Raw genomic sequence first — 20672 nt, 5'->3', positions numbered from 1 at the left:
AAGAGGATTGCAGGTTAGGAGGGCGGTGCTGAGTTGAGGGAACCGACTGAGACAAGGTGGGGGGAGGGGAAATGAGGAAACTGGAGAAATCTGAATTCATACCTTGTGGTTGGAGGGTTCCCAGGCGGAAGATGAGGCGCTCCTCCTCCAGCCGTCGTGTAGTTGTGTTCTGCCGGTGGAGGAGTCCAAGGACCTGCATGTCCTCGGTGGAGTGGGAGGGGGAGTTAAAGTGTTGAGCCACGGGGTGATTGGGTTGGTTGGTTCGGGCGGCCCAGAGGTGTTCTCTGAAGCGTTCCGCAAGTAAGCGGCCTGTCTCACCAATATAGAGGAGGCCACATCGGGTGCAGCGGATGCAATAGATGATGTGTGTGGAGGTACAGGTGAACTTATTTCTCCAGCTTCCTCATTTCCCCTCCCCCCACCTTGTCTCAGTCGGTTCCCTCAACTCAGCACCGCCCTCCTAACCTGCAATCCTCTTCCTGACCTCTCCGCCCCCACCCCACTCCGGCCTATCACCCTCACCTTGACCTCCTTCCACCTATCCCACCTCCATCGCCCCTCCCCCTAGTCCCTCCTCCCTACCTTTTATCTCAGCCGGCTTGGCTCTCTCTCTCTTATTCCTGATGAAGGGCTTGTGCTCGAAACGTCGAATTCTCTATTCCTGAGATGCTGCCTAACCTGCTGTGCTTTGACCAGCAACACATTTTGAACTGATAGGTGGCAAGTAACATTTGTGTCATATACAACTGGGAAAAAAAAATCTCTAACCAGGCATTGGCCCTTTATTGGCATTACCATCAACAAATACCCCACTTTGAATAACGTGGAGGTTATTACTAACCAGAAACTGAACTTGACCAGCCATATAAATGCAGTGGCTACAAGAGCAGGCTTGGAATTGTGCAGCAGTAACTTTAGACAGGCCCAAAGCCTGCCCACCAATGACAAGGCATAAATCAAGCATGTGATGGAATACTCTGCAGCTGCCTGGATAAGTGTAGCTCTAAATAACAGTCAAGAAGCTTGACACCATCCAGAACAAAGCTGTCTGCTTGTTTAGCATGCCATCCACCACCTTCAAGATTCACCCCTTTACCACTGATGCACAGTGGCAGCAATGTATCTCATCTACAAAATGGGCTGCAAAAACCTACCAAAGCTCGTTAGATAGCAGTTTGCAAATCTGTGACCTCGATCACCTGTAAGGACAAAAGTAGCACTGATTTGAGAATACCACCAACTGCAAGTTCCCTTTCAAGCCACTCATTATATCCTAACTTGCTCCTTCATGTCACTGGAACAACATCACATGAATTGCCACAATTTGAAAAGGCAGCTCAGCATTAAATTCTCAAGGGCAATTAGACCACTAACACCTACACCCCATGATTTTTTAAAAATTCATTTGGTCAATCTACCTCGTCACAAAGTCAGGTGATGTCATAACATAATCATAAAATCAAAGATAACAAAACTAACCAGCTCACTAATGATTTCCTGATCTTGTTTGATTTAAATAATGAACACATTATTCATAGCAATCATACACAAAGAAATAATACAAAATCATTAAATTGCCACTGTGTCAGGGATACTGTTACATAAACTGTTGAGCGTTGAGCAATTTCCTTTGCTATCCATAAGACTATAAGATATTGGAGCAGAAATTAGGCCATTCAGCCCGCTGAGTCTGCTTTGTCATTCAATCACGGCTGATAAGTTTCTCAATCCCATTCTCCCACTTGCTGCCCGTAACTCTTGATTCCCCTTGATACTCAAGAACCTATCTACCTCAATCTTAAATATACTCAATAACCTGGCATCCACAGCCTCTGTGGCAATGAATTACACCGATTCAACACTCTTTCTGAAGAAGTTTCTCCTTATCTTCATTCTAAGGCTGGGCCTCCAGGTCCAGTCTCACCTACCAATGGAAACATCTTCCCAATATCTACCCTGTCCATGGTCATTCAGTATTATGCATGTTTCAGTTAGATTCCCCCCTCAACCTTCTAAACTCCATAGAGTATAGATCCAGAGTTCTCAAATGTTCCTCATATGTTAAGCTTTTAATTCCTTGGACCATTCTTATAAAGCTTCTCTGAACAAGCTCAAGGACAAGTACATTGTCTTCCTGAGATATGGGGCCCAAAACTGTGCACACTGCTCCAAATGTAGTCTGACCAGAACCTTATAGAGCCTCAGAAGCATGCCCCTGCTTTTATATTCAAGTTGTCTCAAAATAAATGCCAACATTACATTTGCCTTCCTAACTACTGACTCAACCTGCAAGGTTACCTTGAAAGAATTCTGGACTAGAACTCCCAAGACCCTGTGTAATTCAGACTTCTAAACTTTCTGGCCATATATAAAATAGGCCATGCCTCTAATCTTCCTACCAAAGTGCATGACTTCATACTTTTCCACAGTGTACTCCATCTACCACTTCTGTGCCCACTCTCCCAACTTGGCCAAATCCTTCTGCAGTCTCCCTCCTCAATATTACCTATCCCTGTACCCATCTTTTTATCATCTGCAAAGTTAGGCAGAATGCCCCCAGTTTCTTCATATAGATCATTAATGTATAAAGTGAAAAGTTGTGGTCCCAACACTAAGTCTTATGGAACACCACTTGTCACCGGCTACCACCCTGAGAAGGACCCTTTTATTCCCATTCTCTGCATTATGCCAGACAGCCAAGCTTCTATCCATGCAAGCGTCTTGCCTTTAACACCATGGGCCCTTATCCTACTCAGTAGCTTCCTGTGTGGCACTTTGCCAAAGGCCTTCTTGAAGTCCAGATAGATAACATCCACTGGTTCTCCTTTGTCCAACCTGTCTGCTACTTCCTCAAAGGATTGTAGCAGATTTGTCAGGCATGACCTCCCTTTACTTCATCCTATTTTACCATACATTTCCAAGTATTCAGAAATCTCATCCTTTACAATGAATTCCAGGATCTTATCCATGTTTGAGGTTAGGCTAATCTATAATTTTCCATCTTTTGCGTTTTTCCCTTTTTTAAACAGGGGTTTCCAGTCCTTTAGGACCCTCCCTAATTCTAATGATTTCTGAGAGATAATCACTAATGCATCCACTATCTATTCAAGCTATCTCCCTTAGAACGCTGGGATGCAGTCCATCTAGTCCAGGCGATTTATCCACCTTTGGGCTATTCAGTTTTTATAGCACCTTCTCCTTGGTGATGACCTCCACACTCAGCTCTGACCCCTCACTCTCTTGAATTTTTAGAATATTACTCGTGCCTTCCACCATGAAGACTGATGTGAAGTAATTATTCAGTTCCTCAGCCATTTCCTCATTCCCCACTACTATCTCTCCAATATCATTTGCCAGCGGCCCAATGTCCACTTTTGCCCATTAGAGATCTAAAGTAGCTCTTACAGTGTTCCTTTATATTACTGGCTAGCTTACCCTGGTATTTAATCTTCTCCCTCTTTATTTCTTTTTTTGTTTCCCTCTGTTGGTCTTTGTAAGCTTCCCAATCGTGTGGTGTCCCACTGCCCTTCGCTACATTATATGCTTTCTCTTTTGCCATTGTGCTATCCCTGACTTTCTTAGTCAGCCATGGTTGCCTCATCGTCCCTGCACCAGGCTTCTTTTTCCTTGGGATGAATCTCTGCTGTCTCCTAAATTACTCCCAGAAGCCCCTGCCATTGCTATTCCACGGTCTGCTAGGCTGCTTTCCCAGTTAATTCTACCCAGCTCCTCCCTCATGCCTCTGTAGTTGCCTTTGTTCAGCTGTTATACCGTTATCTGTGATTCTATCTTCCCCCTCTCAAATTGCAGAGTAAATTCAATCATGTTATGATCACTCCTCCTAAAGGTTCCTTCACCTTAAGCTCTCTTATTAAGTCTGCCTTTTTGCACAACACTAAATCCAGAATTGCCTGTTCCCTTGTGGGTTCCACCATAAGCTGCTCCAAAAGGCCACCTCATAGACATTCCACAAATTCCTTTTCGTGGAATCCACCACCAACCTGATTCTCCCAGTCCACTAGCATATTGAAATCCTCCACGGTCACTGTAACTCTGCCTTTCTTACACATCTTTCCTATCTCCTGGTGTATTTTGCACCCAAGCTCCTGACTACTATTTGAAGGCCAGTACATAATTCCAACTATGTGGGTAGAATTGAGGAACCTTTGCAGTTCCTCAATTCTACCCACACAGATTCTGTACCATCTGACCCTACTTTGTTTCTTACTATTGATTAAATTTCATTTCTCACTAATAAGGCAAACCCAACCCACTGCCCACCTGCCTATCTTTTCAATAAGATGTATATCCTTGAATATCCAGCTCCTAATCCTGATCACCTTGCAGCCACATTTCCATGATGCCCACCACGTCAGCTCATTTTTACTGCATGCATTCAGATATAACACCTTCAGTCCTGTGTTAATCGTCCTTCTTCTCATCATCATATATTTGTCCAGTGTGCTTGAAGTTTGATTGTTAACCCCTTCCACACAAGCTGTCCTATTTGTGCCTGTGCTGGAGATTTTAATAACCTCTCCTGAGATCTGCTCCTTTAATTCAGGTTTTCTAATTACCCCCATAACTGATGGCACCACCCCCCGCCTCCAATTTAGTTTAAAGCCCTGTCTACAGCCTTCATTATGTGATTTGCTAGAACTCTGGTCTCAGCACAGTTCAGCTTGGAACAAGTCCCTTCTTCCCCTGTACTGGTGCCAATGTCCCATGAATTCAAACCTGCTTCTCCCACACCAATCTTTGAGCCATGCATTTACCTGCTTAATCTTACTGACACTATGCTAATTAGCTCATGGCTCAGGTAGTAAGCCAGAGACTATTACCTTTTTAGTTGTGCTTTCTAATCTAGCCCCTACCTGTTCATACCTCCTTAGCAGAACATCTGCCTTAGATTTATCTATGTCATTGGTACTTTAGTGGATCACAACCACTGGATCATTACCCTCTCACTCCAAGTTCCTCTGCAGCCCAGATGAGATATTCCAAACCCGAGCACCAGGCAGGCAACACAACCTTCAGGCCTGTTGATCCTGGTCACAGAGAACAGTGTCTATGCCTCTAACAATACTTTAGAACATAGAACAATACAGCACAGAACAGGCCCTTCGGCCTGCGATGTTGCACCGATCTGTGAACTATTCTCAGTTCGTCTCCTACATTATCCCAAAATCATCCATGTGCTTATCTAAGAATTGTTTAAATCTCCCTAATGTGGCTGAATTGACTACATTAGCAGGTAGTGTATTCCACACCCTTACCACTCTCTGCATAAAGAACCTGCCTCTGACATCTGTCTTAAATCTATCATCCCTCAATTTGGAGTTATGGCCCCCCTCGTACACATTGACATCATCATCCTAGGAAAAAGACTTTCACTGTATACCCTATCTAATCCTCTGATCATCTTGCATGTCTCTATCAAATCCCTTCTTAGCCTTCTTCTTGCCAATGAGAACAGGTTCAAGTCTCTCAGCCTTTCTTCATAGGACCTTCCCTCCAGACCAGGCAACATCCTGGTAAATCTCCTCTGCACCTTCTCCAATGCTTCCACATCCCTTCTGAAGTACGGGGACCAGAACAGTACACAATATTCCAAGTGTGGCCGCACGAGCGTTTTGTATAGTTGCAGCATGATATTGCGGCTCCGGAACTCAATCCCTCTATGAATGAAACCTAACACACCGTATGCCTTCTTAACAGCACTATCCACCTGGGTGGTAACTTTAAGGGATCTATGTAGATGGACTCCAAGATCCCTCTGCACATCCACACGACCAAGAAACTTTCCATTGACTCGGTACTATGCCTTCCTGTTATTCTTTCCAAACTGCATCACCTCACATTTAGCTGCATTGAACTCCATTTGCCACCTCTCAGCTCAATTGTGCAGTTTATCTAAGTCCCCCTGCAACCTGTAACATTCTTCCACACTGTCCATTACTCCATCGACTTTAGTGTTGTCTGCAAATTTACTAATCCATCCACCTATGCCTGCGTCTAAGTCATTTATGAAAATGACAAACAGCAGTGATCCCAAAACAGACTCCAGGCTGAATATTTTCCATCAACCACCACTCACTGCTTTCTTTCAGAAAGCCAGTTTCTAATCCAAACTGCTAAATCATCCTCAATTCCATGCCTCTGCATTTTCTCCAACAAACTACCATGTGGAACCTTACCAAAGGCTTTACTGAACTTCATGTATACCACGTCAACTGCTCTACCCTCATCTACAAGCTTGGTCACCTTCTCAAAAATCTCAATGAGGTTTGTGAGACACGACCTGCCCTTGACGAAACCATGATGACTATCTGAAATCAATCTGTAGCTTGCTAGATGATTATAAATCTTATCTCTTATAATCCTTTCCAAAGCCTTTCCTACAACATACGTAAGGCTCACTGGTCTATAATTACCTGGGTCATCTCTACTGCCCTTCTTGAACAAGGGCACAACATTTACGATCCTCCAGTCCTCTGGTACCAAACCTGCAGACAATGACGACTCAAATATCAAAACCAAAGGCTCTGCTATCTCCTCTCTAGCTTCCCAGAGAATCCTTGGATAAATCCCATCTGGCCCAGGGGACTTGTCTACTTTCACTCCTCTAGAATTGATACCTGTTCGTAACTAACCTCGATTCTTTCTAGTCTAATATCTTGTACCTCATTCTTCTCCTGTACAATATTCTCCTTTTCCTGAGTGAAGACCATTGAGAAATGTTCTTTGAGCACTTCTCCAATCTCCATAGGGTCCACACTCAACTTCTTACTTCTGTCTTTGATTGGCCCTATTCCTACCCTAATGATTCTTTTATTCCTCACATACCTATAGAAAGCTTTAGGGTTCTCCTTTATTCTATTTGCTTAAGACTGCTCATGTCCTCCCTTTGCACTTCTTAACTCTCTCTTTAAATCCTTCCTAGCTGATCTGTAACTCTCCATCGCCTCATCTCAACCATTTTGCCGCATCAACACATAAGCCTCCTCCTTCTTCGTAATAAGAGATGCAATTTCCGTTGTAAACCAATTACAACATTTCTCTTCTCTCCCCAACTTGAATGGCTCCCTGCACCACGGTGCTGCGGTCAGTCGGCTCATCCTCCCTGCAGTCCCCATTCCCATCCACACAGGGATGCAGATCGTTAGCTGTCTTCCTGTTTGTCCTATGTAGTGTTTTGTGCAGTCCTTGCATGGGATTTTATACACTGCATATAGTACACGACATGGACTGCATCCATGAACACCAACTAGCCACGAAACAACATGACCAGTTATCCTTAGTAGCCACACACACAGATGACAAGCAACATGAGTTCAACTGGGACAACACTACTATTATAGGACAAGCCAAACAGAGAACAGCCAGGGAATTCCTAGAGGCATGGCACTCATCCACAGATTCAATCAATAAGCAGGTTGACCTGGACCCAATATACCGGCCACTGCAGCGGACAGCTGGAACTCACAACCAGAAGCGGCAGATACAAATCACTATAAATGCCAGAGGAAACATCACAGAAGTGCTTCACAGGAGGCTCCCAAGCACTGAGGATGTCACCTAGACAGGGGATGAAACATCTGCAACACAAATTCCCAGCTCGGCGAACAGAACCACAACAACGAGCACCCGAGCTACAAATCTTCTCCCAAACTTTGAATAATAGAGATTTATTTTTCAGCTCTGTAGCTAAGCGCTTCCATTTCATAGAACAGCCTTTAGGCCAATTCATATCCAACAATCTGCTCCAAACATTCTGCACACTATCTGACAACTGTGACACAATAGCTGCTGAGATAATCAACAACATTCTAAAACAATCAACAATTTTATACACCCAAACTAATCTTTAAAGAGGTCAATTTGCCCTTTCTCTCAATGTTAGAAAATTCCAGGATCAGGACCCACATCTTCATCAAATCCTAATCAGTTTTTCCTTGAGCCACACTCTACGTGTGAACCAAGATTAATTGAAATTTATCTACTTGTGAAAGTATTTTAGCTTTGTACTTAAGTAGGGTGACAGTCTGCCACACCATACTCAGCACTCTTTCAGTATCCTGTATGCGGAAACAACCTGCAGTTTGTTAAAGCCCTGAGTCACAGTAATATTCAGTGTCCACCATGTGAATCCAGAAAGGAAAAGTTTAAGAACATTGGATTTTCAAAACAGGTGCCCATAACTTTGTTTTGAAGCACTATCAGAGAGCTTTAGAGTCACTATACCATTTGAGTGAGTGCAATTTGTGTAGCACTGCACAGGTACAATTAATGGACGCCTGAATACCAGCCATAAATTTCTGGAATAAATTATGATAAAGCTGTATACAAGTTATGTTACTGAACTACCAATTCCAAGGTTGTAAAATGAATATCACTATGGCAAATATAAAATTGTTTAAAATAGATCTTATAATTTATGAGCAGACGGTATTGACAATGTCACCAAAAGATTGTCGTAAAACTTTAAACTAATACTGTTGTGATTAAGGTTCATTATATATATATATATATATATATATATATTTTATGTGTGTGTGTATATATTGTTTAGGAACTGGTGTTGTAAAATGAAGGAATAATGTGTAGTTTTTGTTTGATCCATGCTTTGACATTGTATGTGTTGAAAAGGAGGAGGGGGCTATGATTTTTGTTTAATTTCAGATGTAATCTAAGTAGGTGATGGGATGTCTAGAGAATTGCTTTGTTAACTTGCATTTTAAAATGATTATTAAATAGTTCAGTGTGCTTTAAAATATGGCAGGAGAGAAAAATAAAACAGTACTGCAATAACTCAAACTCAACCATTCAGAAGAAGCCAGGGTATTCAGCTTTCATTCACAGAGGAAAGATCTATGACAGCAGATGTGTGACTTGTTTAGCAGTCTCCAAAACAGTCAGGGCAGAAGAAAAGAAGTCTTGAATGTCTTTGAAATTATTAAGAGAAAAGCTCTGGAAACACATGCTTTAAGGTTTCAGAAAGTAAGACCTTTTACATGGCTGTTGAAGACACAAGGTTAAGGAACACGTATTAAAAAGGATGAAAAAAAAAGCATTGAATGAATACAGAAATTTGCTGAAAAATAATACCATTAGTCATACTAGCTGAACAAGCAGCTTTAAAGTTTTGGTGGAGGGGGGTGGGGGGAGATGGTCAGCAGGTGGAGGGAGGGGAATCATCCTTCATTGAGATTTGAGGGTCTGTATGCTTGAGGGCAAAAAGGTTGAATCATTCTTTCTGATATTTGCAATCAGTCTATTTCAAATTTATCTTACATGGTGTAACATTTTTTTGTTCATCCTGGGATCTCACTTGTCCAGTATTACCATCAGCTGGGATCATAACACTCTCACCTCTGAAACAAACATGAGATCAGATCTACTCTATGTAGATAAATATTAATAATAACAACTACTATCACCATGGTATGATCAGCTGACAACTGCAGTGGTCAAGACCATCATTCAGCTCATCACCTATCTGGAATGAGAATGTATGATCATGTTAATATTATTGATAATCCAGAAATCATTGAACATAATTTGAAAAGAATTAGAGGCAAGATGAGAATTTTCTTTAATCTACTGAGTTCTTATTATCTGGTCTGTACACTGAAAAGGATCGTGTAAGCAATTTTGCGAAGAGAATTTTGATATGTACTAAAAATGGAAAGGTTTGCAGGTCAATGTGAAAAGAGTAGGGAGCAGGACTAATTGAATAGCTCTTTCAAAGAGCTGGTGCAGGCACAAGGGGTCAAATCATCTCTGACTACACTTCACAATTCTTTGCTCCAAGTGGAAAATAGTTGCTGAGATTTTGCAGCAAAGAATTAACAAAAGAAAAAGCATCATTAGATTTAATGTGACAACTGCTTCAGTTATGTAATCCACTTGCTTCATTTTGCACCAGAAAACTTTGTTCATGTCAGATAGCATTATGAAAGTGCAGAAAATTATTCGCACTTCCACCTCAAACCATGGATTAAATCTTACCACATCTGGTTAAGTGTTAGTTTCACTAAATTTCATTAAAAGTTTCTCTCAATAAGGCATAGCAAATCTTCTTGATCTAGCATCCCAAACATGTCTCATTAACTACTTACCACACCCTTATGATGCCCATCTCATCTAATGTGAGTGGATTTCTCCCACTGGTGTAGTCAAAAGATCTTGCCACTCCTAGGATATCTTAGAGTCGATGGACACCTGGGTGCCATAGCTATATTCAAAAGACTATCATATACCCAGACAACTGTTGGCATTCCAAGGCTGACCTACTTGGCTGTACAGTTTGGTGGACATAAGGACAAACAAAGGGAAAACTGGTGCCTCACCATTCAGACAGATGCCTCAATGTCCTGTTGGATAGGATTGTGCAGAGGAGAAATGTCCTCTTTCCCCAGGATCACACTCAAGAGACCACATCACCAAACCTGCCAGCCCAATCAGAGGTTGCCAGCCAGGTCAGTGTGGTCTCTGCAGTTTGGAAAACCACCCAGCAGTGCATGAAGAAAGGAATGAAAGCTTTCTGCACTGCTCTGGGGTAAGTGCCACCATCTTCTCCAAGCTACTTCATACTCTCTAGCTCTGCTCCCACCTCCTACCAAGTCTTATGCTCCACTACTCTCACTGTTATTTGCAACATTTTCCTGAACTCAAATTGATCCCCTACAAAATCCCATGACCGTTATGCCTTCTGTTTTCTCTACTCACTCATTGAGGACACCTTACAACCTTTTCCCCCCAAGACCAGCACGAATAGCTGTGCCACCTAATGTCATTTATTTTAATTCCTCCCTTCCTCTCATTACGGGAGGAAAGAGCCCACAAGAAATGACCAGGGTGGTAGGGTGCACAGAATTTGGTTTCACATTGCCAACAAGAGGATCTTAACTCTCTACAGCAAGGAATGGGAATGGTCCTGATTTGATTTTTGATTGGGTTTGTTTTGATTTATTGTAGTCACACGGGGCTAGGTACAGTGAAAAGCTTTGTTTTGCAGGCAGATCACAGCAAGCAAGGAGATAGCGATCAAGGACGCTTAGACAGAGTGAGGCATACAGAGTTACACTGTACAGGAGGTGCACAAAGAAAGATCAACATTATTTTAAGTTAAAGAGTTTGTTCAGTAGTCTAATAAACAGCAGGGAAGAAGCTGTTCTTGAACCTATTGGTGCATGAATTCAAACTTCTGTATCTTTTGCCTGATGGAAAAGGTTGTAGGAGAGCACTACCAGGTTGGAAGGGGTCTTTGATGATGTTCACAGCTTTTCTACGACAATGAGAAGTGTAAGTGGAGTCAATGGATGGGAGGTTGGTTTCCGTGATGTTCTGGGTTCTGCACACAATTTTCTGTATGGTGATCCTAAGCAGAGCAGTTACCGTAGGATGCCACTATGCACCTGGATAGTATGCTTTCTACAGTGCATCTGCAGAATTAGGTGGTGAGGGTCCTTACGGACATGCTGAATTTCCTAAATCACCTGAGGAAGAAAAGACATTGTCCCTTTTGCACCTCAATGAAGGATGATCCCATCTCCACTTTAAGGCTGCTCGTTCAGATAGCATGACTAAAGGTTTTATTTTTCAGCAAATTTCTGCAGTCATTCAATGCTCTTTTCTTTGTTACTGTCTCTTTCTGAGGCCCTAACTCAACTCTCATCCTTTTTAACATGTACTCCCTAAACTTGTGTCTACAAGACACCCAGGAAGAACTTAAACTTGTTTACCAAGCTTTCAGTTTTATTCTAAGTGAGTGATGGGATGTTGAGAGATTTGTTTTGTTTACTTGCATTTAAAAATGGTTATTAAAGCACTCAAGATAAATAGTTCAGTGTGTTTTTAAAAATGACAGAAGAGAGAAAAAAGAAAATAGTACCCCAATAGCACAGAAAGTCAAACAACTCAGAAGAAGCCTGGTAGTGTGCAGTTTTCATTCAGTGAGAAAAGATCTATGACAGTAGATGTGCTGCTTGTTTAGCAGTCTCCAAAACAGTCAGGGCAGAAGAAAAGAAATCTTGAGTGCCTTTGAAATCATAAACTGAAAAAGCCCCAAAAACACAGGTTTCAGAAAATAAAACAAAAGAATCATGACTAGGTCGAATCAGCCTCACACAGATCCAGAAGACTTCAGTTTTGCTTTCAATTAGTTTAATAGAATTTGACTGGCTGCTGGAGCTGAAAACTTGAGTTCTCTACTGCTAGAGTGAAGTCTGAAACAGAGAGGCTTCCTCTTAAAAATCAAAAGGGATAGTTTGTTTCTTTCAGTGTTTCTTACTACTGGACTGGAGCAAGACAACACAAGAATCATAACTGCGTTGCTGAATTGCCTGTGGCAAGAATGCTATCTATATTAGAGCAGTTGGTTTTAGTGGTTAAATAATGCATTATCTTGTTAAGTATTACAATAGAGCAAAGTTATTCTTGTTTTTGTTGTATTTTAACTGTTGTCAGAATAAAGTAAGTTCTGATTAAATCTTAGTGGTGGACCAATCAAATCATATCTAGAACACAGCGCCTTACAGTTGTCTTTTAAAAAATATAAAAGTTAGGGTCTAGGATATTTCCATAAGATACTCCGAGAGTTTAATCTGGTCTATAACAATGACTAGACCCTGACTGACATCTATGCAACTTCCCAACTGTGCTCCTGTGACTCCTAGATTGACTGTGCTAAAACCACTGCCCTGACCATGACCCACTTCTCAGACCTTTCAGATATGAAGCCTCTGATCATTAGCCCCTCGACTGGATGCTTGACCATGCCAAGCTCCAGGACTGATACTGGAGGCTACCACTGACCTACTATATCAGAAATCACTGAATGATGGGTGTCTCCCTGGACTAGACTGAGGACAATTCCCCTACAACATTGAGACATGGCTATTTGTTCAATGAACATGCACTGTGTTTGCTAGGTACACTGTTGGTGTATGTCAGAGGTGTGAGATTAATGTAGCAAAGTGCTAACCAGCAACCAGCTAACAATCATGATACGCTGCCTAACTTTTTGTTGTTGCTAAATAGCAATTCAGTACAGTAGAACTATGAGCCATTAAGGGGTCAATCATAGCTCAGTTGGCTAGATGACTGATTTGTGATGCAGAATTTTGCCAACAGTGTGGGTTCAATTCCGGCATCAGCAAAGGTTACTGTGAAGGTCTCTCTTTCTCAATCTTTCTCCTCACCTGAGGCATTGTGACCTTCTGGTCAAATCACCACCAGCTGTGTCTTGCTGTCTAATGAAAGAGCAGCCTCATGGTCTGGTAAGACTGTGGTGACTTTAGCTTTACCTAACATTACTATGAGTCTAAATTCTGGCTGAGAGGGCAAGGTAGCGATGCATACAAGTACAAAGTGAGGGAGCACTAAGCAAGTAGCTCGGAGAGGCAGTTGCTCAAGTTAGTGAGTTGATAGCTGCCCTTGAACACCAACTTGTAGCATTACAACACAGAAGCACTACAAGTGGATTGGAGATGCACCATAACGGCATAGAAAGGCTGGATGTGCTGGACACCGTGGATGTGGGACACATGCAACTGCTGCCATGAGATGTCAGTGACCAACACAGCAATTCAGATGAGCAAGCAGCGATCTATAGTTGCAGGTACCTGCTTAGACTTACGTGTCCTGAATTCTCGGTATCTTGTTTCCTCACAGCAGATGGTACTAGGTAGCTGCACCATTAGTGAGGCAAAACATGCAGTTACTGAGGATGCTAACAAGCAATAATTCCCATTGGTATGCATCTCGCCGCTGCCTACCGAGAATTAAATCTTGCCATTCAGTGATCTTAGAAAATGCAACTGGTTGCTCCTGAGATCAAGACTTCTTGTATGATTCTCCCAAATTTCTCACTATAGTTGTGTCATTCAAGGTCCGGTAAGATGCTGTCACAAAACTTTGCCAGTGGTATGTTACAAACTTTAATGAATAATCTTATCATTTTACTCACCACCACAGGAGAAAGTGAGGTCTGCAGATGCTGGAGATCAGAGCTGAAAATGTGTTGCTGGAAAAGCGCAGCAGGTCAGGCCTGACCTGCCTGACCTGTTATTCACCACCACAGACCATCACTTTTTGCTTTTGCACAGAACAGCAGCTTAGGCTCTAAGTTCAGGAATTCTATACCTAAACAATTCTTTCTTTTCTGTTTTATAATGTTCTATCAAATCTGCCTCATCACAAGTTCCACTATCTTCTTAAGTAACTCAATGTGAAATTTTGTTTAATGACACTTGTGATGTAAAGCCAAATGAATATACAGATAACATTTGAATTAAGAGGACAAGGCCATTCAGCCCCTTGAACCTGCTCCGCTGTTCAATGTGATTCGATGAGATAATAGCTGATCTGATTATAACTTCAAAACTATATTCACACCTGCCCAGTATAACTTTTCACCCCTACTTCTGTTTTAAAACTATTCAAGAACTCTGTTTTCACCAGCCTTCCATGAAGAAAATTCCAAAGGCTCTTAATCCTGAAAAAAAATGTTTCACTTCATCTCTGTTTCAAGTGGAAAACTTCCAAGATTTAGTGCCACCTCATTCTTGATTTTCCCGTTTGAGGAAACATCATCACCACATCTTTCAACACCCCCTAAGATCTCACATGCTACAATGAAGACACCACTTATTTTTCTAAATTGTAAAGGATACAAACCTAGCGTTTCCAAATTTTCCACATAAGTCAACCCTCTCAATCAAGGCAGTTGGTTTAGTAAACCTTCTCTGAACTCCTCCAATGTATTTACATCCTAACTTAAGTAAGGTGACCAATACTGTGCACAGAACTCAAGATGCATTCTCACTAGTTTTCTGTATAATGGAAACATAATCTCGCTACTTGCATGTTCAGTTTCCTTCATGATGAATTATAACATTCTATTAGCTTTCCTAATTACTTGCTGTACCTGCAAACTAACCTTTTGTAACTTGTGTACAAGGCCACACAGATCCCTCTCCATTTCAGAGTTCTGCAATCTCTCACCATTGATATGGTTTTTAAAAGATTCTTCCTGCAAACCAAAAATCACATTTTACTACATCTTTACTCAATTATTTAACCTATGCACATCTTTTTGTCACCTCATGTCCTCTTCACAACTTACGTCCTCTCTTCTCTTTGTGTCATCTGGCAAACATACCTTCCATCCTTTTGCTAAACTCAATTTATATAAAAAGTTGAGTTCCTGGTACCAATACTTCTGACACACTGCTCATTACATAATGCCAAACTAAAAACTGTATCATTTATGTCTACGCTGTGCTTCTTGCTTTCTAGTCAGTCTTCTACGATCGCTAATATACACCAAGAGCTTTTAATTTTTGTAATGACTGAGGTGGCACCTTATCATATGCCTTCTAGGAATCAAAGTACTGATTCCGCTTTATCCACCATGTTGCCTCCTCAACATTGGACAAACATAATCATAAACTGTCTTGACTTCATCTTGAATTTATCCAACTAACCAGCAAAAAATGAATTTGCCAATTTATTTTAGACAGCTTTGCTTTCATGACCTAATAACTTTCCTTATTTAATTATCTAAAAATAATCTCAGGTCCATTCCTTTCCCCTCAATTGAACTCAAAATTCAAATCATATTAGTCTGCTGCTACCTAAGGGTGTCTTCAGTGTGAGATCATTAATTAATCCTATCTTGTTGCACAATACCAGCTTTAGTATAACTGGTTCCAGAACATGCTGATTATTCTGAAAACATCTATGAACTCTTAAAATAAAGTTCCTTTGCCCATCTGACCTCTCCAATCTATATGTATGATGAGTAGGTGCCAGTATTGGACTGGGGTGGACAAAGTTAAAAAAATCACACAACACTGGGTTATAGTCCAACAGGTTTATTTGAAACCACGAGCTTTCAGAGACTCCGCTCCTTCCTCAGGTGGCTAGTGAGAGAGAATACATTGGACATAGAATTTACAAGTAAGAGATCAAAGGGTTAACCAACTTATGTGAATATATTGAACAAACTAAGATGCTATTAAGTCTTTAATCAGTTAGACTGGAGGTGAAGGTTTCAATTAATATGTAAATCCTAGAATTTCTTTCAAGTCACTACCCCAAGTTACCCCAAATAAACCAGTTGGACTATAACTCAGTGTCATGTGACTTTGAATCTATACGTAGAATTGTAAATAAAAACCTACCGTGACTATCACTGTGCCTTTCTGAAAATCTTCCAGTATTTCTGACTTAAAACTCTGCCCTATCATGTTGTTACTGTTAACAAGTCTGTACATCACTCCTACAATGAGTTTCTGCCTTTATAATATATTATCAACACTGAAACTGTTTCCACATCTTAGTTTCCTTCAGTCATTCCTCTTTATTGCGCTGATCTTTAGCAAGTAGAGTGATCCCATTACTTTATGAGAATTTCCTGTAATTTCTAAGTAAAACAAGATTTAAGTTCCAATCCATGTCATCTTGTAATGGCTACCAGATTTTACTTACTCATTTCCATGTTTGCTCTCATTTCATCTGTATCTTTGGATGTTTTACTAATTTAAAGGCATTACATAAATACAATTAGTAGTTAGTGTTGAGAAATATGAAGCTTTCTGTTCTCCTGTATATGACCACCTTGGCCACTAGCACTCAACAATAATTGACTACAAACTGTACACACCCACCACATACTGTGTGTGTGTCATTCACTTGGGTTCTGAGAATGGTAACAGAAGACAACTTAAAATGTTCTATCTTGTCGTTATTGAGCCTCAAACAAGTACAGAAGAGGCTCTAGCTCATTGCAATGGAAACCAAGGAAAGTACCACTTTCCACTTGCCAATCACTCTGTACTCACAATGCAAGAACAGCATGACAGAGTGAAAAAAAAAATTAACTTATGTTTTCTTTCATATTGTAATTGCAATGAAAACTAATTACTTTTCAAGTTGATTCATTCCACAAATGCAATCTTCAAAAGAACTGTATGGCACGGTGGCGCAGTGGTTAGCACTGCTGTCTCACAACGCTAGAGGTTCAATTCCCGCCTCAGGCAACTGATTGTGTGGAGTTTGCACATTCTCCCCGTGTCTGCATGGGTTTCCTCCGGGTGCTCTGGTTTCCTCCCACAGTTCAAAAATGTGCAGTTTAGGTGAATTGGCCATGCTAAATTGCCCGTAGTGTTAGGTGAAGGGATGGGGAATGGGTGTGGGTCGGTGTGGACTTGTTGGGCCGAAGGGCCTGTTTCTACACTGTAGATAATCTAATCTTAACATGGTGAGGTATTTACAAAATACTTTCCTCGATTATAAGCAGTGTGCATTGTTGCCCAGTGGTATCTGTAAATACGTTCATTCCATCCGCCCCTTTTTTAAAATTTAACTCATATTTAGGAGATAATTTGAATCAACAGAATAAAGTTGCTAACTTTTTATAGCAGACTCCCAGTTCAAGTTTCATGTGTTCAACCAACCAACCACCAGACTGGCAGAAGAGTACAAGTCAGGGAAAGTCAGAAATTTTCATCTGCATGTGATCAAGTGTTAATTAGACAGATTATTTTAATTTGCATGTCAATCACATTGGTTGCAGATATAGCCTGATTGACCTAATTTATGTCATCCACTGGCCTGTAACACTTTGGCCCTGGAAGCTCATCAGAGAACAGCACATGATTGCAAATCACTCTAAGAACAAAGGGATAAAGACACAAGTGAGGGAAGTCCATCTGCTGAGGTTGCAGACAGTCCAAAGAGGAACTAAATGCAGAGAAAGAAGTGGAAAGAATGAAGCAGCCACAAATGACTTTTTGAAGCTCTTTAATTCCACATCTGTATACAATACAATCCCTATCAACAATAAATTCCCAATTTTACAGAATCAAAGACCTGCTTCAAAAATGTATTGAACAGTAAATGGGCAAAGATCAACCATAAGTGATTTGTGATGCTACTTCAATTGGTTACAACTATATCACATACATTTATTAGGTTAAATCAGAAGGGGGGGTCAAAGCATTTTTTTTATTTGGGCAGTTGAGAACGAGCTTCCTTCATCCTGGCCCTGAGAGATTCTCCAGGCGGTTGCATTGAACTGTATCTGGTTTTGACATGGAATCGCTGCCATCAGATTTACACAATCAATGAAAGAAAGTGCTTATAGGCACAAGATCTTGTGAGACTCACTCTCAACAACCCCCAATCCGGGCCAACTCCCCAGTCATAAACAATAAAATGCAAGAGCTCTGACAAGTTAAACACAGATCTGGTGTACTACTGTGTACTTTCAAATAACTTTCCTTAAAAAATATTCAGACATTAAAGAGAAGCATGTCAATTTTAGTTGGTTCTTCCTATAAAATTATAAAGAACCTTTTCTTCTTATTTGCAGGCAATTAAATAAATGAACTATTCTTGCCTCATGTTCGTAAAGCATCAAGAAAAACCTCTTTGCACATAGCAGTGAATTACAAGTAGAAAGGTTTAAAAGCAAGGTAGGATATAGGGACAAATAAATTTGATGTAAAATTCATTTGCTTCCTGAATTCAAGATTAGTTCTTAATTACACCACATCAGACAGGCACTCTCAAAAAAAACAAAAGCCCACTCAAGTATTGCTGGAGAACACATTAAAAATAATAACTGTAATTGGCTTGTGTATAGTTGATGGATGGAGTTTCCATGGTTTCACTTGTTGTTGTGAAAACAGAAACGTGTCATGTGGAAGATCAGATCGAAGAAAGTCCTACTAACATATATTCACTTATTGAATTGGATTAAAATAAAACTGTAATGGCTTTTTCTTAATTTCAGTTCTCAGTGTTTGGTTTGGACTGAGTTTTGGTTTGGACTTACAGCTCAGCAAATATTAAAGTTTCAATAGTCAAAATGATACACGTCGCAACAAATAAGAGCATTTGAAACATTATGGATGAGAAATGACTATTGGCCTTTCGAAACACATCCCTCAAGCACTCACCTCGACTGTTCACAATGTAATTGTTTTGAAACGCTCCAGAAGTGTGAAATTCAGCACAGGCAGCAATTATGCAGAGGGCTGGTATTTGCATTAGCAGCACATAGAAATCATCGACCTGAAAAGGCTAACTCCAAAGATCTTCAGGCCCACCTCTACCTCTAAGCAGGAAGCATTTAACCTTATATCTAAATTGAACTCTAGAGCACAATTTGATGGGCACATCAATGTCATGTCTCCCCGCCGCTGGACAAAGTAGAAACATCTCCAAGTCTCTGACACTTAAGAGGACACCTATCACCTGCTCAGATCCAGGCAGATGATGATTCCAGAATCTCAGCCATTAATGATCTGGTAAAAGTACATGGGCAGGCACAGGAATGGCAGGTAGGTTTGTCAGAGCAGTTGGTAAGCTGGATTGAAGGATAGAGGACTCTACCAAAGATATCAATTTGGCTTTGACATGCATGCAGCTGGCTGCCTCTATGGACATGGAAACCTAGGCCAAGCATGCACTGGGGGTAGCAACCACAGAAAGGACCCCAAGAATCTTCCAATCAGGCCTGTTACCTCTCCCTCCCCGCTGCCAGTGATGATAAAGCCTGTAAAAGGCAAAGCTGAGGTGGGTGAATCAGCATCTGGTCAGGAAATTTTCAGTGGGCCTTGGCTCTCTGCCCAATGCTCTCTGAGGTGTCAATTGCCAAGTCTTCCAGGTCAACAGGGCAACTATAGAGCAGGCTTCCTGCACCCGAGCTGTGGACTTTGTGATTGCACTGAGATATAGTTGGAGGGAAGGAGAAAATAACTTACTGAAGGCTCATAGATGACATATTACTTTAAAGCTTCTTGCACTTTTGAATGCATTATAATGATAGTGTCTTTTAACTTGTTCTATATTTTTGATAGTAGGTCGAGATGAGTAAAGGACTGCATTTAAAAACTGAAAAATTATGGGAAGGATTTTGTAAAAGCAAGCTACCAGCATTTATTGTAAATGTTGTTTGCACTGTTGCTTGTTCACGTAGTGGGAGAGATGTCCTGTAGATGAGCTGGAGCCAGGTAGTCTGTACAAGATGAGATCTGGCCAACAGCCAGTTGCTGATGGGTCTGTGATATGATAGCCAATTGTATATGTCAAAGGCCTTCTGCCTGCCAATGATTATGTGATTGGCTTCCAGGGAAGTTGAGATTTTGAATGCGTACCTCCAGAAAGGAATGTCTCTGCAGTAAAAAAAACCTAAAGCCTAAAGAAATCCAGTTTATTTCAGAGTAAACAGTTGCTTTTAACCAATAAGTGTGTGTGAACCAGTCACTCTGTGTATCCTGTAGTCCAGTGAAAGCACTGGAAAAGACAGAGGTCAATTAACGACAAGGCTTGGTGAGCTAAAAGTATCATCTCAGCAAACCCTGTGGAGCAGGATCATAGACCGTCTTCTCAGATATCCCCTCCTGCTCCTCTACTTCCTTGGTGGTTCATCACTTGCTGCTTCTCCTGTTGGAGGCTGTGTGGTAGCTGCTGCAAGTTATTGTTCTTACTGACGATATTAATTGCTTTCTCCTTTTCGTTGTCTTTGCCCACAAAACAAGGGAACTGAGATGTCCATATCAGATGTGTGAGCTGATAATCTGTGAGGCATGTTGGTACTTCTGTAACAGTACTCCTGAGCCCTCACATCAACTGCAATTAAGTGTTACCATTTTACC

This window comes from Hemiscyllium ocellatum, chromosome 28 (genome assembly GCF_020745735.1).
Source record: "Hemiscyllium ocellatum isolate sHemOce1 chromosome 28, sHemOce1.pat.X.cur, whole genome shotgun sequence".
Classification (NCBI taxonomy): domain Eukaryota; kingdom Metazoa; phylum Chordata; class Chondrichthyes; order Orectolobiformes; family Hemiscylliidae; genus Hemiscyllium; species Hemiscyllium ocellatum.
The sequence above is the reverse complement of the archived record's forward strand: the minus strand, read 5'-3'. Positions refer to the sequence as shown.